Source organism: Sitophilus oryzae, unplaced genomic scaffold (assembly GCF_002938485.1).
Source record: "Sitophilus oryzae breed Bouriz unplaced genomic scaffold, Soryzae_2.0 scaffold_179_pilon_pilon, whole genome shotgun sequence".
Taxonomy (NCBI): Eukaryota; Metazoa; Arthropoda; class Insecta; order Coleoptera; family Curculionidae; genus Sitophilus; species Sitophilus oryzae.
In genome coordinates this window covers 9374996-9402037 of record NW_022146501.1, presented here as the reverse complement: position 1 = coordinate 9402037, position 27042 = coordinate 9374996, and the positions used below count along the sequence as shown (strand labels likewise).

At 33.0% G+C, this 27042-nt stretch overlaps 1 protein-coding gene across 4 annotated transcripts in view; it reads left to right on the top strand.

Moving 5' to 3' along the window:
- Nucleotides 1–27042, top strand: part of LOC115882868 — a 451933-nt gene that overhangs the window by 196146 nt on the left and 228745 nt on the right. The window lies entirely within an intron of this gene.

Sequence of the window (27042 nt, the reverse complement as noted above, 5' to 3'; positions counted from 1 at the left end):
AAACACCACATACCAAAAAAATATAAAAAAATAATTATTTCTTACTTTCAAGCTTCAAGAAACTTCCCGCATTTGTTATCATATTTATCAATATAACTTATGTACAAATACAAATTTGTAATATTCCACAGGAAGAAATAAAACAAACTATTTTATTAATAATAACACTTACCAAATTTTATACCTTAAAGGTTGATAATTAACTTTAATCTTAATTTTTTTAAACCAGTACCTTTTGACATTATTTTTCTGCAGTACAATAGAGTTTCCATCAATCCATTATTTATCTATCGTGTGATGTCGATATTTTACAGCTACTCCAGTAGTATATGTTTAGCACGATCCTTATAGCATATACGAGATGCACTTATCTACGACGAGATGGTATACAAACTTTATTGGTGTATAAGACTTTCTGTCTGGGCAGCGAGTATTAACTATAAACTGTCCTCTGGGTCTACAGTTAATTTTCCTCCGATTTTTCCTCCACTTGACTTCAAAAGACACAAAACACACGTAATAAAACGAATCAAAATGCATCGTCTTCCAAAACGCAGATATTTGACATAAGTTGACACAAAATTATAACCTATAATTTGGCAAGACTTTGACAAGCCTCAAAAATCTAAAGGCGAGTTCATACGCATCGGCGTCCGTTTGTCGTTCATCGTTCCGTCAAACCATTAAAATTGAAATATGATCTGTCATTTTTGAAATAAACCAATAAAACTGGTTAACATAGTTAACTTAAAAAATATTAGAAACTTTTTTAGTAAAATAAATAGATTAGTATGGGACGTCTTCGGACGGAGTATAGTCTGGTCTATATACGTCTGGACGGAGTATAGAACATTGATGGTAAAAATCGATGCTTAGCTATTTAAACAACGATGCTTCAAAATCTCGATATATTGTTTGAATCCCTATCCACATACCAATATTATATTTTCTAGTGCAAGCCTTTTTTGAAATAAATCGATATTATTGTGATTCCTTACATTTTAACAAACAATAACCCCCAAATCTGTTTCCACTTAAAGATATGCTTAAAAAATGTACCTATTATAAAAGTTAAATACAATAAACAATTTAAATAAAAAGAAATGCACCACGATTAGTGATGCATTTCAAGTTTAAATGCAATAGTTAATCGAATCTATTATAAAAATGTCTGTTGTACTCGCTGGTATTTCGTTCATTGTTAAACAACAATCGACGTTTCTATGGCTGAACGTGCTCGACTATTTATTGATCAATTATCCTTGATTAATTAAGCCTGTGTTGCCGAATTAGTAATGGCCTCGCACTAGTGTCAATGTCAACTGTCACACCGGAAACGATAGACCGGCGTATATACCCGAGTTATTAGCAATATACTTACTCGAGACTAGCGAAAGGCTATACAGGGAATTTCTAGAATCAGGTGACCGCGAAATAGCTGACGAACTTCTGCACAGTTTAAACTCTGCGAGACGCCAGAAGTGGATGGAAACTGTTGAAAATTTAGACTTTACAAAATCCAGCAGAAAACCTTGGGCATTATTACGAAAACTGGGTGGAGATAATCAAAGAACAAGAGTGGACACTCCTGAGACTCCAAACGAAATCGCCTCTAATATTGTTGATATCTCAAGAGCACCAAGGGACTATGCACACACAATCGAAATCAAGCGACAATTAAAACAGCTGAAATCATCCTGTGCTGAGGAGACAGCATACTCCCAGCCTTTTATCTTCCAAGAAATACTATCTGCATTAGAACATATTAAGGCCGGCAAAGCTCCGGGATTTGACGGCATCCACTCGGAATTCCTTCTGAATTGTGGTGAATTTACAAAACGATGGTTGATGCGCTTTTCCACCGTCATAATTAAAACAGGCACTATTCCACAGTCACTAAAAAGCGCTAAAATCATTGCCATCCTAAAGCCTGGTAAGCCTAACGACAAGCCACAAAGTTATTGCCCAATCGCACTGCTGAGCACAATTTACAAGCTTCTGGAGAGACTAATCTACAACATAGTAAGCCCAAAGATAATGGAGAGTATACCGATTGAACAAGCTGGCTTTCGTCCTGGACGTAGCTGCGTAGATCAGGTTCTGTCCCTAACAACTTACATCGAAGCAGGATTTCAACGCCAAGAAAAAACATCAGTTGATTTTATTGACTTGACCGCGGCGTACGATACAGTTTGGGGACAGGGACTGATCTATAAGCTAGCTAGAGGAATCCCCTGCCGGAAAACCGTCAACCTAATCGACGATATGCTCCGAACTAGACTCTTTCAGGTAAAACTGGGAGAGAAAGAAAGCAAAAAGATGAAACTTAATAACGGATTGCTACAAGGTTCTGTCTTAGCTCCATTGCTGTTTAATTTATATATCGCTGATATGCCTGCTACTTCAGCTAGAAAATTTGGGTATGCGGATGATTGGGCGATAGCTACGAGACTACTTCCGCAAGTAGAGGTTGCAACCGAGCGCGGTGAAAACGGAAGTTAGTTGTTTCCATCTTAATAATAAATTAGCAAACCAAGAACTTAAAATAAGGTTTGAAGGTAACTGGCTCTCCCACAACAACACCCCAAAATATTTAGGCATTACACTAGATAGGACCTTCTCATTTAAGAAACACCTCACACAAACTGCAGCTAACCGCTTTAACCTGCTTAAACTGAACCGCTTTATCTGCTTAAACTGCTTGACGTAAAAAGCTTATTTTTGGCAAATGGATTTATTTTATTTTTATATCCAGTTTGTATGTTAATGGAAATTCTTGCTTTGCTTTATTATCACCATTACAAATGATTAATTCGACGCGAACGAAGTCGCGGGTACACGCTAGTTTCCTTATAAATACTTGTTTCAATGTCCAAGTTTCACAGCTGTATATTATGATTGGTAGTATCACCTGTTAAGGAAGGCAATGGCAAATCACCTTGAGTATATTTGCCTTGGACAGCCTTTCAAATAGTGCCGGTCGGATTCGGCGATAAACTGTAGGCAAGGTTGCCACAAGAAAATTTTTAATTGTGCTGAGCTTGACCATAAAAATTTGTAGCATTGTGTAGCCATCCATGATCAATAACTGTAAACAGTGTAAACCTGGTATAAACTATCCAATATAAGACGTACGCTCGTCAAATTTTAAAACATGATTACGAGTCTCACTTCCACTCGTTTGTATACGTCAATATATTCATTTCCCATTTCATTTCCTCTTATGTCAGCAAGGATTGCAGTGACGTCAAAATTTATACCGCGAAACTAACGATTGGACAAATTAGACCGGTTAATTCTGGTTAAAAACTGTAAACTATTCAGGACTGTTTAATCGGAAATTTGTCCATAGAAACTGCAGTCCTTGCTGACATGGGAGGAAGTGAAATAGGAATTGAATAATGTTCACGGATGCAAACTAGTGGAAGTGAGACTGTGATCTACAGTGACGTAATTGAGCATTGAGCAGTGAAATTTGGCCAAATAGGTACGTATTATGTATTCTTTAAGGGATTAAGCAGTCCTATCTATTTACCGTTTGTGGCTATTGTCCATTGGCCCTTGACTCATGACCCAGTTCATACCATGATCATACTCTGACACTTTACTGAACACCTGAACTCTGATGACGGAAAATGATATTAGTTAAGTGAATTTGAGTGAATATATTACCAAGATTAACTTATTACTGTTAACCAAATTTTATCCCATTAATTTAATAAGTATTTTTTTTTGGTTTAATGTGACGGGATATGAAATCCACATAAACAAAGACTACTAAACACAGACCATTATAAAAAAGGTTCTTAATTTCAGTTTTATTGTTAGAGGGAGGGACCGTCAAAAAATAACGACCAAGTAATCGCTGGATAATAATGATGAGAGACGATGAGAAATTTGATGAAATTGTTTAGGTGTGTCTGTAGATTGTTGACCCTAAGAAATTAAATTGTTTTTTAAGCGTCAATAAACTGAATTTTTTAATTTGTGAATTATTCTGGTGTTTCTGACCTGTTAAGTATTGAATGTGTAGAAAAAATTTCTAAAAAATTGTGAAAAGCTCAGGTATCTAATAAGTCTAAATTTAGAAAAAAAAGGTGTAAGACGAAAGAAGAGATTAAAATAAATTATTGTTCTTAATATAATTCTAAGGAGGCTATTGTCTTAGTAGTGGCATAATAAGGTAGCAACAACGATTCAAATAAGGGAGACATACTATAATGGCTTGGCACACTAGACTAACCAATAGAATTGTTTGAAGACCCTGAAAAAGATGGCGCGACAAGATACAAAATATCCCAGACAGAAATTGGATGCAAAGTGCCCTAAACATAAAGACACGGAAAGGATTCGATGAGGCTTATATTCAGACAACTACAGGCTGGAGAGCAGAAGCAAGAGAAATGCAATAAGAAGAAGAATGAAGGAGGGTGAGGAAACTGCTTGAGAGTGTGAGGGAAATAGCAAAGAGAAGTAAATGTATATTATGACAATGTGTAGAAATGTAAATGTGTATGTAATACTTTAAAAAAAAGGTCAGCCATTCTAATATTTTTGTGGAAAGTAATACTCTACTCAATAAAATACTTAATGATTTTTAAAATATTTAATAATGATTATGATAACAATTACACTTACAGATTAATTACGATAAGAGTAAATGTTTATAATGCTGTGATTCCCTTCGACTATTGTCTAGTATAATTATAAACTAATTTTTTTTTATTATAAACTTGTTAAGATTTATATACCTACACCAGTAAGTAGTAAGTACTTCATTCAAAACATATTTTTTTTTATTTACTTATCAATTTTCTGGAAAACTTGAAATTTTAATTGCGAAAATCACTTCAAATTGAAAAAAAAAATATTTTATTGTTTTAATTTTGTATATTACATATTATGTTGTGGCATTGATTACAGATTACATACAGCTATTTATTAAGCTTCGAGTCTTTAGAATCTAGAGTCTTAAGAATTTAGAAATTCGAATACTACCATTCCTTAAACTTTGAAATAATTATTTTTGATGACCAGAAAATATTATTCAATATAAAATTCGTGTCTCAACGCCGCGCCGCCGCGCCGTTTTTAGATATAAAAATTATTTATGAAAACTTATAGTTGAATACGTTCATTTATGCCGGAATATACAGGATGATCCATTTGAAATAGGGGAGAAAAGTACATCTTACTTAACTTGACTTGTATACACAATGCAATATCGTGTATTTTAATAGTCTTAGTTTGAAAAGAAAATTATTTAAAAATAGTATTAAAAAAATATAATTAATTTTATCACTATTTTATAATTTTTTTTAGGAGAGCTTTAAATGTGCTAAAAAGAGTCCAAAAGTTGCCTTTACGGGAAATTGGAATCTTCTAGCACAAACAACCATAAGTCTGTAGAGCATTTCATTTAAAAAACTGCAGCTTCCGTGTTAAAATATAGTTGAATGATGTTGAGTTGAATGATGATGAAAATATAGTTGAATGATGGTCGGCCCAAGCAAAAATTCTGGCCCTCTTTTCCAATAAAATTCAAAAATTCTCTTGTTAGTTTGGGTTAAAAAATAACAATAAACAATTACTTTTATTTTTATTTTTTTAATAATTTTAAACAAAGTTTACAAACAAAATAAATAATGAAAAAAAAAAAACAATTAATTCTAACTTTAAAAAATAAATATTTTTTTTTTAAAAATAATAAATTTACATTTGAAATTATGAACATTTTACAACCTTTAACGGGGCCCCCAGACCACCGGGCCCAAGGCCCGGGCCTTATGGGCCTTATGATAGAATAGGCCCTGTTTCTATATAAATAAAACAAATGGACAAAATATATTTAGTAAGTAGTCTGCTCTTCAACTATTCTATTATTCAACTATACTAATATTGAAAAAATTCCATTCTTTGTAACAATTGATGTTCACTGTAAATCATTGACACACTAGACATTATACAATAGAAATAATAATGAATAAACAGCGGCACAACATCATATTCACCATCTTGTAAGATATTGAAATATATGTCTAGAAAATACTTGAATGGAAATGGAAAGAAAATATAGAGAACAAATCAGTCATTCATCATCGATCATTCGGTCAGTCAGTTATCCAATTGACAAAAAATTGTGTTAACTGAAAAAGGTGTGTACTTAAAGTGGAAATCTAGCTTTTTTGTAGCGATGGATCACCTTGTATACATTACTTACTTACCCTAATAATTGCCGATGTTCAATTGTACAGCGTTTCACCAATTATTACATTTGAATCACGCTTCTTTTAACTCTATAAAAATATCTATGTAATTAACCAGTATTTACACACGAACGGTATTTTATGATTTGAATAAAAAGTTGTCCGATTGACGTCATCCTATTATATTATTAAATGATTCATTTTAGCAGCAAAAAAAGAAAATGAAATGGAAAATAATGTACAGGACGGTCCAGTAATAGATGACTCAATTATTGGCGTTAGCTTGCTTCGACATTTGCATGTTAAATTGGAATTGATGAAGAAATGTCTTAAAGCAGTCAGTGGATGGGAATGGAAGAGGTTTCTTGTATCTAAAACATTTCTTTCCATATTTAGTAAAGTAAAAACTAAAGAGTTATGTATGTGAGATGAAAAATTTGACAGTTTGTTGTTGCTGAATTACGAGCTTGGAGCTCTTTTAAATTGTTTGTTAGAACTTTTTGGCAGTTTTTGCTAACTGTATTCTGCATCTAATTTCTATTTTACCATTGCCTTCGTCCTTTATGTTTGATCCTAAATAAACAATATCACGAACCACTTCGATACCATTAGGCTGGAAAGATCTTTGTAGGGTTTTTCCTCTGTCCATGAACATTAATTTCGTTTTTTGGCGGTTGATAGTTAGTCCCATCTCAACACTTTCATTTTCTACTCGCAAGAGTAGACTCGCCATTTTTCTTCACTGGTCGCAATTAATGTTGTGTCGTCTGCAAATCGTAAGTTGTTGATTTTAGTTCCTCCTACACTGATACCTTCATCCCAGAATTTCAGAGCTCTCCGCATAATATATTCCCCATATATATTATATTAGAGATTAATATATTCCCTATATATATTTCATTAGACCTACTATAATATTGTGAAATGCCAACATTAAGAAATTGGCACTTATCAAGTTTTCCCCCTGGACCCATCAAATACAGGACCGACCATTGCAAGATTTACGCAAGACCAAGACCAAGACCATGTAACTCTTGCTGTCTTGCAGTCAGTTTTTTTCGCGTTTTTATTTACATCTCATTTTTTTATAGATAATTATCAAAAAAAATAAGCAGATTTTTATTTATTTACCACATCCTCCTATAACTAACTTAATATAAAATAATAAAAAAAAGTTTCTCAGAAGCTATTGCCAGCCAATATATGTGATTTATGGTAGCCGTAAAAACCGTTTTTATTTGTTGAAATTGAATATTGCTCATATTTAAATAAATATGATATAAAAAGTAAACACTTATGTATGTTTGTGTTTGAAAAAATTATTATGTTTATGTTTGTGTTTAAAATTATTATTTTAATTTATTGCAATTAGTATTTTCTCGACTTTTGCATAAACATTTAATAGAAGCAATGCTGATTTAATATACAGGGTGTCAAAAATAGCGTATCTAATTATGGTGGGTGATTCTACAGATAAAAATAAAACAAAAAGTTCTTATGAACATATGCCCTAAAATGCTTCCAGTACAAATTACAGCCCTGGAAAGGTTAAATAAAAATAATCTATTTTTTTAAGAACATTGGTAAACCGTTTTTCCTGAAATTTGATACTTTTACCACAGATTATACAGATTATAAACTTTGTTTTTTCTTTATTGTTTTTCGTGGTTTCAATTTTCGGAATCGGGCACTAGTTAGGTTACTAGTTTGCGCACATAGCACGCCCACTTATGGCCTCTAAAATTGTGCACAGCGCCTGACCGGCACAGTTATTAGAGAGATATCGGAAAACCGTGCAGTATTTACGCGTACCTTATCATGGTTACGATATGCGCATGCGCGAGTCAATTTTTAACTTAATTAACACCCGCTAATAACGTTACCGCCTGACGTAATTTGCGGATCAATTACACCAAGCGCTATTTCTAAATAACGTTTAAAAATTGCTTAAATGGGCGTATGCGGGTATTTGACAACCGGGGCCGGCCGGCGAGATCTTTTATTTTAGGTTATGTTTGAATTGTTTTGAATTATTACTTTAGTTTTGTTAGGTATTTTGGTATTTAAGTAGCTGGGATTAGTTTTAATTAAATAAATATGGAACAAAATATGTATTCCACTTCTTTCAATATTAAAGAACCTATAAAGAGGCTTAGGTTTACAGCAGATGACGACTTAGCCCTTCTAAGAGAATTTGTTGCTTGTTGCCCTAAACCCACTGGCAGACGTTGAGCAATAAAGCACTGGAAATAAGCACTTTAGACCTTTAGTTTTAAAATACCTAGTAAACAATACAATTTCAAAGTTTTAAATTTAAAGTTAGGTTAAGTTTAAATAGCGGACGCGAGGCGAACAGAATTCTTTCCGATCCGATAACTATAAATGAAGAGAGTTAATACCACCTCACGTAAAGGAATTAACACCTGGCCTTATTAACGCTATTCGGTTTAGCGATATCTCTCTATTACGCTGTTTATTGTTATTTTACGCGAGTTTATTTTTGCGCACAGGAAATTTTACGCGTTTGCACATCGTCATAAAAAACAATTTTCGTACCACGAATTAGGGATAAGATTTTTATCTGTATACATATAGTATACCTAATCTGTGCTTTTAGACACATTTTAATGCCAAAGCGAATGGCGATTGTGAAAAATTCCGTAACAGCCCTAAAAAGGTAATTTTCATTAGAGTAGAGAGTACTACTGGTGGTACTTATTAGGACAACTCTTAAGAATGAAATGGTTCCGTCATGTCTCAAACGTATCTCAAACGTATACCTTGAAAAAGATATCTGCGAGAGTATTGAAGTCATGATTACAAAGTCCCGCTTAAGATGGGCTGGTCACGTATGCAGAATGCAAGAAAACCGCATACCAAAATCTCTGCTTTATGGTGAGCTTGTAGACGGCAAGAGGGGGCCGGGTGGACAACTCAAAAGGTACAAGGATATTTTCCACGAAAACTTAAAGAGGATTAACATGCAGAATGAGTGGGAAGAAGAAGCTCACAATAGAACGGAATGGAGAAGAATTGTAAACTTGTTAACGTATCGGACTTTTCAGTCACAGAAAAGCCCATGAAAGAAAACGCCTTGCGTGACCATCTTCTGATGCGTGTCAAATACTCGTCAGCGAGTAATGGCAGTAGTAGTAGGACCCTACAAGGCCAAGACTAAGGCTATTATTAGACTCTAAGACCAAGAGAGTCTTGGTCTTGCATTTGCTCATCACTAGAGGGGGATTTTCGGCGTTTTAATCAAGTTGTGGCATAAAAAACCACCTGGTTTATTTCTTGTAACAAAACATATTAATTTTTGTTTACCAGTGATTGGACCACCCTGTATAGAGGCTACGCGTGATGATTTATAAGAAAATCGAAAAACGGATTGTAATAAAATGATATTAAAGCGATATTATTCCTTAATTTCACGCTTGTTAAGCTAATAAATTTGTTTTATTGTTTGGAGATACTATTTTGTATTTCAGAAAGATTAAAAAGTTGTAGGTAATTGGCAATTATGTATAAATAATTTGTCATTCGCTCTAAATTATTTTATGTATTTATTTTATAATTTTGTTAAAACATATTTATTTTTGGTATAAGAAATGCCTGTTCTTGGATTCCGAATATCCTTTTTGAGATAACTATTCTTAACATACAATTACCAATTACTTATTTACATGTCTGTACCCTAGAAGCAAACCAATTGTCCACATTTCATTTTTTTCGCAATGAATTCTTTATGTACCGCTGTTTTTTCTACTTATTTATTCTCATGTTTGCTGATTTTTATGCAAAAACGTGATACAGGCGTGTAACAAATTAGCTACAAATTGACTTTGGTTTGTTTAATAAACCATTTTGTTTAATAAATCAAAAAATCTGTTTGCGCTGGTAATTTCCTCAATGATTTTTTGTTTTTAGCACCTGAAAATCAGATGTTCAAAAAGTAATTTATTATTGAGTGGTCTAATATTTGCCTTTTTTTGTATTGAATGTTAATTTGATCAAAGTTCAGAGTTTAGATAATTGGGATTTCCTATAAGTTTGGTTAACAATATTGGTCTCAGAATTTCATTGACTTACTTACTGCCATTACTCGCAGACGAGTATTTGACACGCATCAGAAGATGGTTACGCAAGGCGTTTTCTTTCATTAGCTTTTCTGTGACTGAAAAGCCCGATACGTGATGTTATCTCTCTTCCGCACTCCGGACATTCAAAAATCTCATTGCTTTGTTGCCTCTTTACTTTTTGGTTGTCGCTGTTAACTGAGTTTACAATTGCTCTCCATTGCTTTCTATTGTGCGCTGCAGAATATAAACGAAAATAAAATAAAAAAGTTTTTGCCCTGACCCGGCTTCGAACTCTGAATCCTCGGTTCGTGGTCGGTAACTCTACGCACTACGCTATGGAGACATGTTCGATTTATATTCAATACTAGAATTTAAAGGACTAATAAAAATATAGGAACTTCTTTCAATGCGCAGTAGAGAACGCAACGTTACCGGCAACCAGACGGGCCGCATGCTGTTCTAGAGAGCATAGTAAAAGATATATCAAAGAGCCAGACGTTTTAAAATACTTGTTTTTCCGACGTTGCTAGAGCTGTCGTACTATTACCCCGGTTTACGATAATACAAAAAATCACTATTTGGATGATATTGTACGGAATTTCCCTGCATTTTTTTATTTATTCCGACGAATGAAATAATTATTCATTATTAAATTAAATACACACTGTTATAATAATTTTATTGTCTGCTCAGGGTATGACATAATAAATAATTTCTTCTGTGTATTGTTTTTCGATTTTTTTTAACTTAACCACAACAGACGTATGAATGCATCACACACCCATATAAAATGAGTGTACACTATAAAGTGTCAACCGCATTTAAACAGTATCAATTCCAAAAAAAAACTTTAGGAATTCACAACTACTGTTGTTTCGTTTATGTATTTGTACCACAGAACATATTACGTAAATGGCAAATGATATAAATATTTATACCGAACGCTTTAGCTCCTTGTATTCGCTCAGAATAAAATTTTGTTTTAATGTACACGAAAAAAAAATGTTTCAGAATAGTCTTATGCCACATCTTATTTAGTACAATGTCGTATATTTTATATACTTAGTTTTATTTTATCGTTTAATAAGAACCACAATTTATTCAGTACCAGCTTGTCATCTTTGCTTGTTTTTGAGTATCCGTGTGTCACCTGCTGAACCAGTCTCTCTCTTTTCTTACACGAAGCTTCAGTGGAGTACAACGTACAGAAAAGGCAAAACCTGTGCAAGGTGCACAGGTGCCATGAGAACATGTCTAACAGCAGCAATGGAGGCCATTCTAGACCTAACACCACTGCATATTGTCGTGGGTAGTTATGCCAATACGACAATGATTAGAATGGTCATTATGGGAGAATTTTCAGGTCAGCGGCTTGGAATACCGCCAAAAAGAAAATTCCACTTCTCTCCCAAAAACTCCCAGTGGACGACATACCAATAATTTACAACTTTGAGAAACACCTCACTGTAGTATTGAGAAATAAAAAGGATTAGGAGGAAGAAACGCTTGCTCAGCAGGTAAAAGACCATCATAACGTGATGCTTCCAAAACCAAAGCAGGGACAGGAATGTAGGCCGAAGTATGTAGGCCGAAAACTAAATACTCCGAACCAATGGGCACCTACCTCAGCATCTTTCATGCAGAAATTTACGCTATCGAAAGATGCGTACAATATATCTTTGATAGGAACTATCGAAAACAGGAAAGTGCCATCCCATCCGATAGTCAAGAAGCACTAAACGCGATCAACTCAGTAATTATCAATTCGAAGTTGGTCAAAGAATGCCTAGAGAAGCTCAACTAATTAGGCAAAGAAAAAAAACTTCTCCTACTCTGGTTGCCTGTTCACCCAGGGATAGAAGGCAATGAAAAAGCAAATGATCTAGCTAGAAAAGGAACGAATACTCCACTAACATGACCAAAACCGTTCTGTTTTCCAAGCGGGAATCAACTGAAACCGGAACTGAAGACTCTGGAAGACTCTATCTCGTTATAACTCAAGAAAGGGGAACACACAATAGATCTGTAAGGTCGCGGTGATTAACTCCCCTCCTGAACATTCTACATTCTACATTCAGTGAAGTTCATACTCAGAACCTGATTTGTCAAAACATGTCATTTTACATTGTAACATTTTAATAAAACGATACTATTGGCAACCCAACATACACCCTACCCAATTAGTTCTGACTAATTTCGGATACTCTGTTGATCGTACTTGCCCTTGTCGGCGCAGAACTAGAGCATTTTTTTGACTATCGGAAGTCACCATTTTTTGATTCAGATTTCGTGGCTTGGTGGCAAGTCGATGTTTAACGACATACTTATCTGAAGTCATCCGAAAAAGTTTCAACCTTTTTACCCTATTAACCTTTGGAATGTAGTCCTAATGGTTCCTGGCATTTGGGGAAGGAATCAGTTTTAAGTTTTCATGGGTATTTTTGTGGTAAGTTTGATCTTCATCAAATTTTTATTCTTTTGGTTCAACCTTATCTCTTTACAGATTTTCTAAACGTGGTTTTGGTTGTCCTGTCATGAGTTTTTAATTTTTGAGTAAACCCTCAGCATCGTGAGTTAAGTTCTAAAATTTCTAAAATGCATTTTGTGCATAAGTTGTGTCGTTTCCAGGGTTTTACCGTCCAGTTACATGGCGAGTTATATGTCGTGATTGGTGGTTTGAGGTACGAGAGCCTGTATCTATGATCCATGTTTGATTTCCACATGGCTGGTGGTATTGTAAGGGGCTGTTCGAGGCTGTGGTAGATTGGGGATGAGCTCCCACACCTAGCGTCCACACACCATCCAGAAGGACGAGCCAAAGCCTGGAATTGCACCGGATAATCAGGCCAGATTTCACATTTTTTTAATAACTCATTTCAAATCTATTTACTTACTGTTGACGAATTACGTAATTAATTATGTAATTATTAGATATCAATTTTGAATTTCATTATTAAAATATAATTTTCTTAATTTTAAATATACAAATTTTTATATATTTTAATATCTTGTCAAGTATTTTGTGATGGTGTCACTTGACATATTTATTTAATTAACTTTTGATTGATTGACGGAATTATGTGCGCATACAACAAGGTTCATGAACTGCGTTAGTTTGAGGTACTTATTTAACTTTATTTTGCGTAATTTTATATTAATAAATCAATGATTTTTAATCAACAGAACAAGTGATACTATTTTTTTTATGTCATACATTTAAATTTTGAGTACTTGTTATTCTTAATTATTAATTAATTTTAAAAACCTAACTTATTCCATCAATTACTGCCCTTGTCTAATATTTTTTAATTATAAATAAATTTAAGTTATAAGATCTATTATTATTTCTGAGTGAATGTCCTGGCGCCCAATAATTATTATTTTATTGATTAATTATAACACCTAATAAAAAAAAATAAAAAAAAACGAACCTGCGACTGCTCGCAAAGACGAAAAGCTGCCGTTTGCATTGTGTCAAGAAAACGTTACAACATATAAATCTGTATGAAAAACGTCATCGATAGTCATTTCACCAAGCCAACTGGTCGCCGTTTTTTACACAAACCTGGGACGAAAGTTGTCATTACTGTCTCGATAATTTTTAGTTAATCTCTCAACAATAATGAGATATTTTGTTATTCGGTATTTAATATACTACTGTTTTCTAACACCGAAAATATTTTTTCTTGTGTACTAGACTTCATTATAAATTATATTTTTAGGCCACTTAACTTTGTCTATAAATAAATCATTATTCTACTTTCTGGCCTGTCGTAAAATACACACTTTCTTAGAAAAACTTTCTGTAAACCATAAAATTATAATTTTGCAACAAAACATATTCTTTATATTCCTATTCCAAATATGTCATACTTATATTCACTTAAAACGGACATCATAAGGAAACTGTAGGTCGCACAACGCTAAATGGAACGAAATATGCTGGGAATAACCAAGAGAGACCGTAAAAGAATAGAGTGGACACAACAAAAGATCCCCAAAAGACAACAAAAGGGTCAAATCCCTCAAATGGCAATGGGCAGGACACCTGGCAAGAAGAACGGACAATAGATGGATCACAATAATGTGCATGGTATCCACGATGAATTAAGAGACCTAGAGGGAAGATCACGGGGCATCACTATTAATGGGCAGGTCTTAAATAATATGCGGTTCGCGGACGATACCGTCCTTATAGCAGACAATGTGGAGGGTCTGCAAACACTTCTACAAAGACTAAACAACACGTGTAGAGTCTATGGCCTGAAAATGAACCTTAAGAAAACGAAATTTATGATAATCACTAAGAGAGAAGATGTCCAGGCCAATGTTCTAATAGATGATATACACCTACGGAGTGAGTACAAAAATATAAATATCTAGGCAGTTGGTTGACCGAAAACTTGGATCAATCAGCAGAAATAAAATATCGAATATAGCCAGAGCATCCTTTGTAAAACTCAAAAAATGTCTCTGCAGTGGAGACATCAATTTAAATCTTAGATTAAGAATACTAAGAGGTTACATATTTGCAACTCTACTCTATGGTTCAGAGGCTTGGACACTTGAAAAGGCCGAAATGGAGAAGCTTGAGGCATTCGAAAGATGGTGTTATCGGCGTATGCTGAGGATTGCATGGAATGACAAGGTTACAAATGTAGAACTACGACGCAGAATTCAGAAGAACGAAGAGGTGATTAACACCCTTAAAAAGAGAAAACTTGAGTACTTTGGACACATAATGAGAGGACCTAAATATGCTCTGCTGCAGAACATCATAGAAGGAAAGATAAAGGGCAGAAGGAGCCAAGGAAGAAGAAGAACATCATGGCTTAAGAATTTGAGAGAATGGTTTGGAATGACTTCAAACCAGTTATATAGAGCAGCCGTTAACAAAGTTAGAATTGCCATGCTGATTTCCAACCTCCATTAGGAGATGGAACCCGAAGAAGAAGAAGAGGGAAGATCGATCGAAATGGTTGAATAAGCTAAAAATGATGATGATGATGATAAACGTTTTGGTTGTTTGTTTATGATTTTAAAGGAATAACTGAAATTAATAATCCAATAAATTAAATTTGTACAGCAATAAAAATAAAAATAAAAGATTTAGATCAATTAATGATAATGAGACAATTATACAGGATAGTCTGTAGAACGATAAAAAAATGTTATAACTAAAATTAAAAATAGTTAACTTTTGCATAATCTTACATGTATGTAAATATATGTATGTAAACAAATGCATTGGCGACGAAATAACTAAGCCTGTATTACGATATTTTTGGAATTTCCTTAACTAAAATATGTTGCAATTAAAATCACTATATCTATCAATAATTCGCAATAGTTAAGAAATTTTAAACGTCCTGCCCATTCCGATCACAACCGGTTTCAAGTAGATTCGGCTTTAATTTATTCAAAACAAAATATATGATGACAATTTATCATATAGAGAGTGTTTTGCGACTCGAAAATGTTTTTTTAAGACCTACCTTTACGATATTACATAAAGTACAGTTAGTTTATATTTGCGAACAAAAGGAAATAAGAAAACGTAGAGACCTCTTAAAATATAATTATATATCTATTGGCTTATAGTCAATTACAATGTTATTTCTCCAAAAAATCCTATATGGGTATTTCGCCACTGCAAGAAAATCTACAAAATAAAATAGTTATTTTTTAATAGTTTTTTTTCTTTATTCTTTGTATTTTATTTTTGTTTCCGACGACGGAAAGAGATAGACTTTCCGAAACGTTAAGCATTTTTTTGTAGTCAACTGAGACATGAATCTATTTTTTTTTTGTTAGTTTGATCATAAACTAACTTGTAGTTTTAGTTGTTTGATCAATTGACATGATTTGGAGAGTTTATACGGTCCAGGGGCGGATACAGGAATTTATTTTAGGGGGGCCCAAAATAAAAAGTCATGTAGAATATGCTTTTTAGGGCGCCATTTTTAACCCAAAAGCCTAATATTCAACACAATTTGCAGATTTTGGCCCATGGGGCCCGAGCCCCCCCTCTGTATCCGTCACTGATACGGTCATATTACATTCATACAAAATGAATTCAAGTGATTTGATCAGTTGAATTTACACTCGTGTAAATATGTTTTTAAGTAATAAAACCACGCGTTGCATAACATTAAACTATTTCAAATCGATGCAATTTCTGTGGTGGAATATTTTTTCTCACAGTGACTAAAATAAACTTTACTTTTTCCTGATATTAATTACTATTGACATTAGTGTGCTTAATCGTTTGTTTATTGACTGTTACTGTTAATGATTTTATTATTAACATACTGTCAAATTCCCGGTACAGAGTACTATAAATATGCAATCTAAAAACAGCATCAAGAGGATCGAGTTATATTTTATGCAAGAAAAATTTTATGATCGAAAAAAAAACGCCGTCGGAAAAGTTGACTTTGTAAAATCGCTATTTTTTGGGGCTTACTCAACCGGGTCTCACAATGCAAATTCACCCATTCAATATATCCCATTCCATATCTTCCATCTAATTCAAATATTATTCGGATCTATTGGTTAATAATCTTCAACAACTAGCTAGTGTCACCTGAAATAGTATAGGGGCTTCCCCCGGACGCAAATCTGCCGCTAAACAGATTCGCATCCCAATCGATGGGGCTAATTGGGGTCCTCACGCAAGGCCCCAGCGGTGTCAATCGAGAAGCAAGAGTGACCTCAAACTCTCAAGACCATCCTCGAAGGAACGACGTCACAAGTTTTCTTCCTGTGGTCAAACGACGCCGTTGGCTTACAGTCAAACGACTTGCAACTATGTTAGTCAAAAGACTCGCAACCCCCATTTGTCAGCTCTGTGACAAAACACAACACTACACAGCCGGCCGGCCTATCAACTACTGACTGACCTGCCGCGCGCCGGCAAGCTAAGCCTCCTCTTACATCACAATTTTACCTGATCACAAATATTTACATCGCTTGCCAATGAATCATACTATTTTCTCTAATCGACTTTCAAATAGAGTGTTTTAGCATTACTAGATAAATAAATAGAGACTTTCCGAAGGAATGCATATTGTTTATTACATTAGTGAATAAATAGAAGCAGTGGGACCGCGTTCCCGTAGCGCAACTCAGAATAACAATTTTGAAACCAATTAGCAGGACCATGGCAGGACGTACGTCTTTATTGCTATCTTTATTATGTGTGCTTTATATGAAAAAGAAAGAGATAGGTATAAAACGTATCGTAAGACATTATCGCACATTCTGGCTAGCGGGAAATTTAAATTAGCCATTATTAGTAGTATTCTTTCATTCTGAAACTAAAAATTTTCGCCTAAACTGATTTATTCCCTATACCACGTAAAGGGAACGTGGGAATAAATCAGTTTAAGTGAAAATTTGCAGTTTCTTTCAGAACGAAAGAATACTACTATTATAAGGGAAATTATAAAAAAAGCAAAAGCTGTACTGTTTTATAAACATATTTATTTATACATACAAATAAATAAACTTTTTATAATATAATAACAAAAAATAACAGTGTTTATTCCACCCACCTACCAATTTTAAATGCAGAAGAACTGACTGTTGCAGGGAACGATCGGCCAATTTTTTTAAAGCGCATTAAAAATCTCATTTTCGAAAGAACTGCCTAATTGCAATAACTAAGTGAATATCCAAGCAAAGAAGAATTTACGAGAATCATGATCCTGAACCATTTTTAAGTCCAATTTTAATCCTAAAACAAAAGTAAAATAGGTATATTAATAAAGTTTCTTGTTACTATAAACCAGTTATAAACTACCTACCCAAAAAATGAAAAAAAATAATTGTATTAATTTGTTATGTTAAGAGAGGTTCGAAATATTTTTGACACTACTACTTCTACTTTTTTCTTAATAAGTTGATAAATATAACTACTAACTTTTATTTTACCGGGTGTCTTTAACATATCTATCAGAGAAAGGGGGCACCAATACATATAAAAAATATATGATACTGGCTCCTGCAGCAAATAAAATAAATAGTATAACCTAAAATTATGAGTAACAAAATATAAGTACCTATATGGAACAAAGGAATTTGTTCCCTATCCATATTCATAAGTCAATAAATTGGAGAGTTTAGAAAAAAAGGTAAATCACCAAAAGAGAAATTAACAAACATGCGAATTGTCATGATGTGGTCATCTTTAATTACGTTTAATATGGCTGCTTCTTTCTCTCTTGTGATATTAGAATGAGATAGTGGGCCCAATAGACGCAATGCGCAGATCAACATAAATAGAACGAAATTTTGCGTTCTGACTTGCGCTACGGGAACGTTGTCCCTCTCTCTGCCATTTAATTTGCCAGTCTCTTTTTATTTGTTTGTTATTGCCTCAAACCTTTGACATTTGAAAGTTACATACATATGTTACATAAACTACACCCTCTACATAAACTACATTAACTATATATGTAATGTAGTTTATGTAGTTTTTAAAAGTAACATGTAGTTTTCCGAACCCTGCCGACGACTGATGACATTTTTCATATTTACTTAATTCTGAGGCCGTTTTTTTTTTCGATTGTATATAGTGTTTGCATATGTCATGTCATGATATATGTCAAAATTATTAGTTTTGTATTGGTTTGTTGAATTGATTCCCAGTCAACTTTTTGCAATAGTGTAGAAATATATTGTTCTATTTACTGGAAACTTTTTGAAATACGCTATAGGTATAAAATTTGTATGAAAACAAAAAAATAACCTAAATGGAAAGTTAATTTAAGTTAACCATCAAATTATATAGAAAAACATCTTCAAGGATGAAGCCATATAATTTTTATCACAACATTCAATGTTCATAATTAATTAACTGATGTAAAAGATTCCTCATTATATGCATATTATGTATGTATTTAACCTTTATGCAAAATTAAGATTAATGTTGTTTATTTTTGCTTTAGCAAAATATAAGTAAGTTAGGAAATATTGTGATAATACAAGGATTCGTATGATCCGTATGATAGAAAAAAAAAACGGCGTCAGCGATGGCTATGAAATAAAGATCGCTGTCATTTTATATTTAAATTTATATGGAAAATGTCATTGATCGTCATTTCCTAGCCAAATGGACGCCATTTATTTTTCGATCATACGGTATTTTATTTGAGGACATTTTTATTCATAATAATTATTAAGTTTTTTAGTCTTGCAGGATCCAGTCTTGCTGCACGACTCTTGCAAGTCTTGCACCTTTTTAATAAATTTTTATTAGATGCACTTTATGCATACAGGGTCCGGCAATAGTGCGTCGGGCATCTTTAGCTCCTAGAATAAAAAACTTGGAAATTTTGTTTAACCCTTAACTGGTCCGGTAATAGATATGTATCATAAACGGTCCGGCGTAGTCTGTAGGACTACGCCTTCTAAAAAGTTTAAAAAACACACAAAAATTAAAATATAACAAATTTTTATTTCATTATATATTATGTTATGTGTTATTGAACTAATCTCGACACAAATGGGTTCAATTAATATAAACTTTAAGAAAATATAGTACAAAATAAATTAACATACATATAAATTTGAAAAAAAAATCAATTAGGTTTTTACTAAGCTCTAAAAAATAAAACCAAATTATTAACAGTCATTACAATATAGAAATACGTTTTTAATACTATATATATATATATATATATATATAAAAAATAAGTTTTAAAACTGGAGTTAAAGAAAAAGTTTTTAGTTACAGCATGAGGCAAAGTTCATTGTTTTCCTGAACATGTTTTACAAAATGGATTCGTACATTTTAGGCATTAAAAATAATTAACTAAGACATAACATTGTCTTTAACTAGGATAAGAACTCTAGGATAAGAATATTTCAGTGGGCGTGCTCTGGTTGTACAGAAATTGCAAGTATTCTACCAGTTGTAAAGTATATTTCTCGTGGAATATTTGACATTGCCAAACGCATTTGTCTGGCAGATTGTCATATTGTCACTGTCACAGTCCTCATCATATCATTTTAATAGAGTTTCTTCATAACTAGAGTCTCCTAAACGCACTCTTTTCAATGGTCCGGCCATATTTTACAAAAGTTTGTCACACACAAAATCTTACACAAACGGTCCGGCGTCGTCTGAGAGACTCTTAAGTAACTTCTGCAAGAACTTCTAAAAAACTAATCCAGTTTGGGTATAAATATGGCTATCAGTCGTTGACCGTGAGGGGGAGGATTAGCTAGAACGCCAATCCTGTAGGCGGTCCCAGTAACTAATGAGAATTATTTAATTATTTGGCTTAGTCTGTCAGACGATGCCGGACCAGTTAAGGGTTAAGTGTAAACCTAAAGTATGTACGAGGATGTATTTCAGGGTGGCTCAAAAAAGAGTGAGTGGATCGGAATGATTTTTTTTTAAATGCCGAGTGCGTCTCAAAAGTGGCTGACCACTATAACTTTTTATTTTTTCAGTTAAAAAAAAAAACGAGATGTGGTATGTTAGTATATGACATAAATTAGGATTGATTGACATATTCATTTGTATTCGGTCACTTCCTGTTTCACCGGAAATGACTACAACTTTTGATTTTTAAATGGCACCCTAGATATTTTTTTACTTTATCCGAAAGAAAATAACACTCTGAATAGAATGACATATCATATGTCAACTTTTTACATTTTCGAATATGGTTTATTTGGAATTGCAACAAGCGATTCATAACGACAATTTGACTCGAAATACCAAGTGTGTGGTACCAAATTATTCGTAAAAAAATGCTTTTTCCAAATATGCTAATGAGCCACCCTAGTTCCATTTGAAAAAATTGAGATATGATTAAAAATACGATTTGGTCATCTTTTAACCGGCCAGGACAAAACACGAATAACATTAGACGATCAAATCTATTTTACCAAACATTCTTGATTAAAAATGAGTGTTTTTAACACAGCCATGGCACTCTAGATTGAAATTTAAAATTCACTTTTGTTTTAAGCAAAAATGTCAAAAATATGATATGTCATTTTATTCAGAATGTCATTTTCTATCGAATAAAGTAAAAAAAATACCGAGGGTGCCATTTAAAAACCAAAAGTTGTAGTCATTTCCGGTGAAACAGGAAGTGACCGAAAACAATTGAATACGTCAATCAATCTGAATTTATGGCATATACTAACATACCAAATCTCGTTTTTTATCTGGTAAAATAAAAAAGTTATAGGGGTGAGCCACTTTTGAGGCGCACCCGGTATATCCGTTTCTTATCGCATCGACGAATCCCATCGTACTTGTTGCAAAAACAACTCCTGGACTGGTAAGACGTTGATTTATTTCATTCTAATAAAATAATTAATATAAAATCGAACGAAGGTCTAACTAATCTTAATGTAATTGGCTAAAAATCACACTGTTCGCTCTTAAAACGTCCGTTTTAATACACTTTAATTAAAATGAACGCATTCTGTATCGCCTCTGGCTCGTATGTGGAACGATTTAACAATGGGAACGCATAGTAAACGTACTAGACTAGTAAAAGTCAAGTATAAATCAATTCGAAAATTGCTTTATGCATGTTTGGTGTCCTTCCTATTTGGCTTCCGGTAAAATAACTGTTTATTTTAACTTAACTTTTAGTTATTACTAAGAATAAAAGATACGGCTAAGGGAAGTAGATATACAATCCATGAATTCAGTTATTTTTTACAATGTTAGATTGATGTTGATCAACATTGATGATCTTTAAATCTCATATATAATATTCTTAATAAATTGTATGATGAGTTATAACTCAAGAAAGGGGGACACAGTAGATCTTTAATGTCACGGTGATTAACCCCCTCCCCCTTTCATTCATTCTATATTCTAGTGAAAATAGTGTATAGGTCATACCGGGTGTTGCATCGTCGGACGGGACATAGGAAATCCCATGTAAATTTTAATGGGGTCAATTATTGGCTTCCTTAATTATTTTAGAGAATAATTCTATTTAGGTTTATTGAAGAGCACTAAAACCCACATTCAAAAGAATAACTTTAGATATTTTTGATTAGCTCGTTTCGAGTTATCGCTGATTTCTTTTAAATATTTCCCCTTTCTTATGGCCCTGTATTTACTTATGAGCACCAGTCAAGGTAAAAGATAACTGTCAAATAAAGTTGTCATTTCAGAAATTTGCCTATTTAGTGCTTTATTATTATTGAAAACTCATTCCTACATTGGAAATCTTAAAGATGTATTTATAAATACAAATTAATATGAATTAAAGTAAAATAAAGTAATCAATTACAAGGTTATATATATAGTATTATTACAATATTCAATAACCTTTAGGTACTATTAAATTGTTAGAACTTTAGGATTTAAGAAGATGTTCAAATATTCCTCCATCGACTGCTAGACAATAACCCAGGCGATCATAAAATTCTCTTCTTACATTCGCTAGTTGGTAAACTGAAATTCTATTGCAGTCGGCAGAAATAGCATTTTTAACTCGTCTATATTTGGGTATTTTTATCCTTGTATATCCTGTTTTTTAAATGGCCCCAGAGAAAGAAATCATTTGGCGAAATATCAGGAGACCTTGCTGGCCAATTTACTGTATGATTTAGGCCAATAACGTTTCCGTTAAAACTATTGTCTAAATATTCCCGAACAGCCAGGGTACTATATGTGCCGGGCAGCCATCCATTTGGTACCAAACTTCCTGATTTTCCCTAGCGGCATCATGTAAAGCAGGTAAAAAATGATTTTCGAGTAGTTCCAAATAATATTCTGCATTGAAATTTCGCGTAAGAAATAATGCTCCAATAATATTGTGTCCGAATATCGCTGCCCAAACATTTACTTTCTGTGGATATTGCGTCCTTGTTTCGACAAACCTGTGTTGGTTTCTTTGTTCCAATATCGATAATTTTGAACATTGGTAAAAAGGTAAACGAGCATTCGTCAGTGAAACATATGTTTTTAAAAAATTCCCTATCCGTGTTTGCTCTTTCCATCATATCAAAACAAAACGCCCGCCGCCGTATTTCGTCCCCATTTCGTAGCTCTTGGTGCTTTTCATATTTGAAGGAATAGTATTTATGTCGTTTCAAAATTCGAAACGCTGTCGTGTGATTTATTCCTATTTCATCCTCAAGTTTTCTTGTGCTGATCTTTCCATCGTTTTCTTCCACGCACAATAAAACTTCCAAGTCGGTATCATTTCTTGCATCTTCTCTTTGTTCCTGCCTTGCTTCACATCTGCAGTTATTTATTAGGGTACCTTTGGTCTCAAATCTCTGGATACTCCTTGCGATTGTAGATTTTCCAGGTATCGGTCTATTCGGATATAGAGCAGCAAACATGTCCGACACCTTTTGATAACTATTTCCTTGATAATACCATTTAATCATCAATACTTTTCTTCGGTAGTGTAATTCATCGCTAATATTTTCGATGTAGGTATGAGTTTTTATTAATAATAATAAAGCACTAAATAGATAAATTTCTGAAATGACAACTTCATTTGACAGTTATCTTTTACCCTGACTTGTGCTCATAAGTAAATACAGGGCCATAAGAAAGGGGAAATATTTAAAAAGAAATCGGCGATAACTCGTAAACGGGCTAATCAAAAATATCTAAAGTTATTCTTTTGAATGTGGGTTTTAGTGCTCTTCAATAAACCTAAATAGAATTATTCTCTAAAATAATTAGGGAAGCCAATAATTGACCCCATTAATTTTTCGCTGCAATATTTTAGGCAATAAATCGTAAACTTTCGTTGTACCTATCTAAGGAAAATATTGTTTTTTTCCATAGCAACTGTTAAAATTGCCTTATATCTATCAAAAATAGTAGTTAAAATAGTACTTTAACCGCAAGGGTAGATTAAATGATACTTTAACAGCGAGGATAGGTTAAAAACTTTATTTCTTCTCGCACGTTTTTAATTGCTTCCATTTTTGAAAATTTTTGTATTCCTTTTCATAAGTTATTCGGCATTGAAATGGAAGTAGTTTGTCCGCCGCTGTTGTCGCCTCAACCTGAATATCTGTTGGTAATTTACCTATTTCGTTTTGAGCTATTTCTGGTTCCAATTCAATCAACAATCGACACGAAAGAGAATTAAAAAATATTGACTCAAAACTGACAACTAAGAGACAGCTTCATTTATTTGTCAAATTACAATATTCTTTCTACTTGTAATAAATTCGTTCTGAATATTTTTTAAAACATAGCTTAATATGGAAAAAAATATAGTTTTATACACGACACTAAAATTGCATTATCATCTCCCGAAATTAATTCACTCGCGATTTCATCGCTCGTGAATTAATCTTTTCTAACATCTAATAACTATTAGATGTCATTGGTATAAACATTATTTACACTTTATACTCACTATTTACTTTTATATAATTATACAGGGCGATATTTATTGTGTAATATATACTCTAAATTCCGACGAGACACATATTATATTATTCGTACACGCGTGGCAATAAAACGCAGGGTTATGAACCAAGAAAAAATTGGCTAACCATGGCAATTTGAAAAATACCATTGGGTCAAGTTTTCGTCGGCCGCTCAATGCTAACGATACAAAGATAACGGTAATCTTTTTCAGCTCGGTAGGTATCGGCTACTACGATTTTTTTAGGTTGACCTTAGATATAGCGCAAAATAAAATGTCTAAACAAGGTGACAAACTCGTGAAATGGTTAGACACACACATATCTAGGCGTGATCAATTGTATAACGACATGTATGTATGTTTATTAAGAGCTTCATTATGCATTTGTACATCTTTTAATATGATTGTTTAATATGGTAAATGTTGGTAAAGGCTTAAAATAGCACTAATAGTTTTTCAATTTCTAAGGATTTGTACATAGACTTGCATAAAAGACAGACTAACCATACAGGGTTTCTCATCGTAGCCGTTCGTTAGAAGTTTTTGAGGTTAGGAAAAACTTAGAAGTTTGAAATTTTGAGACTTAGGGTTATTTAAAATTTCCTTTCATTTAAAAATATTTTCAAGGTCACACCACTTCTGGTTATACCGGAAGTCGCTATTAACTTTCTTATTTCAAATGGAACACCCTGTATATTATTTAATTTTTGGATTTCTCAGAAAATTTTATGATGAGTTTTGTTAGATTTCCCTATACCTATTTTCAACTGTTTCTCAGATATCTTCATTTATTTGAAAATTTTTACATTTTTACCCCTATTTTTAACAGTGGGTCTTTCACTCATTTTGAATTGGTGATAAATGCTTCTGCGGTAAACTGGAGCAGATGACTAATAACTTTCGAAGTCCATATTGACAATTAATTTATCTCATACAGGGTGTCCAAAATTCGATAACTGATTAGATTATTTTCAAACTCAAAAAAGTCCATTTTTTCAAATGAGACAGCCTATATATTTTTCGATAGTTGGATGCAGAATTCAATTCTGCATCGATTTGCTATAACTTTCCCTATACCCATTTTCAACGGTTTTCTTTTTAATCCGTATATTTTACTTTAATTCAATTTTTGGCAGAATCGACAATATCGTTTGTGTTTTTTAAAATAAAATAATTATGTTAAAGTAATGAAATTGAATGTAATTAGAACATACGAACAAAACAGGAACAAAATGAGAGTGAAAACGTATAAAATATAACATAACATAAGAAAACAAACGTATAACAGTAACGGTGAGGCATTCATTATTAACACTAGACGTTAGTGCATCACTACCATAATAAAAAAAAGTAAACACAATAATTACAAAAATTATTGTTCGAAGTGACCGCTATGAACGAAAATTTTTGTAATTATTGAGTTAACTTTTTTTTATTATTGTAGGGATAAACTAACGTCTAGTATTAATAATTAATGCCTCACCGTTACTGTTGAAAATACGTTTTTTTTGTTATGTTATGTTATATTTTATACGTTTTCACTTTGTTTTGTTCCTGTTTTTCGTATGTTCTAATTACATTCAATTTCTTTACTAACATAATTATTTTTCTTTTAAAAACACAAACGATATTGTCGATTCTGCCAAAATTGAATTAAAGTAAAAAATACGGATTAACAAGAAAACCGTTGAAAATGGATATAGGGAAAGTTATAGCAAATGGATGCAGAATTGAATTCTGCATCCAACTATCGAAAAATATACAGGGTGTCCCATTTGAAAAAATGAACTATTTTGAGTTTGAAAATAATCTAATCAGTTATCCAATTTTGGACACCCTGTATGCAATAAATTAATTGTCAACATGGATTTCGAAAGTATTAGTCCTCTGCTTCGGTTTACCGCAGAAGCGTTTATCACCGATTCAAAATGAGTAAAAGACCGACTGTTAAAAATAGGGGTAAATCTGTAAACATTTTCAAATAAATCTAGATATCTGAGAAACAGTTGAAAATAGGTATAAGGAAACCTAATGAAACTCATCATAAAATTTTCTTAGAAATCCAAAAATAAAATAATATATAGGGTGTTCCATTTAAAATAAGGAAGTTAATGGCGACTTCCGGTGTAACCGGAAGTGGTGTGACCTTGAAAATATTTTTAAATGAAAGGAAAGGTTAAATAACCCTAAGTCTCAAAATTTCAAACTTCTAAGTTTTTCCTAACCTCAAAAACTTCTAACGAACTGCTACGGTGAGAAACCCTGTACACATTGATTTTTTTGAGCCAACATATACAAGCAAAATGTTAACAAACTTTCTGTTTATTTACAGTTGGATTTGACCTCAAATTAATATAATCCTTTTAACTA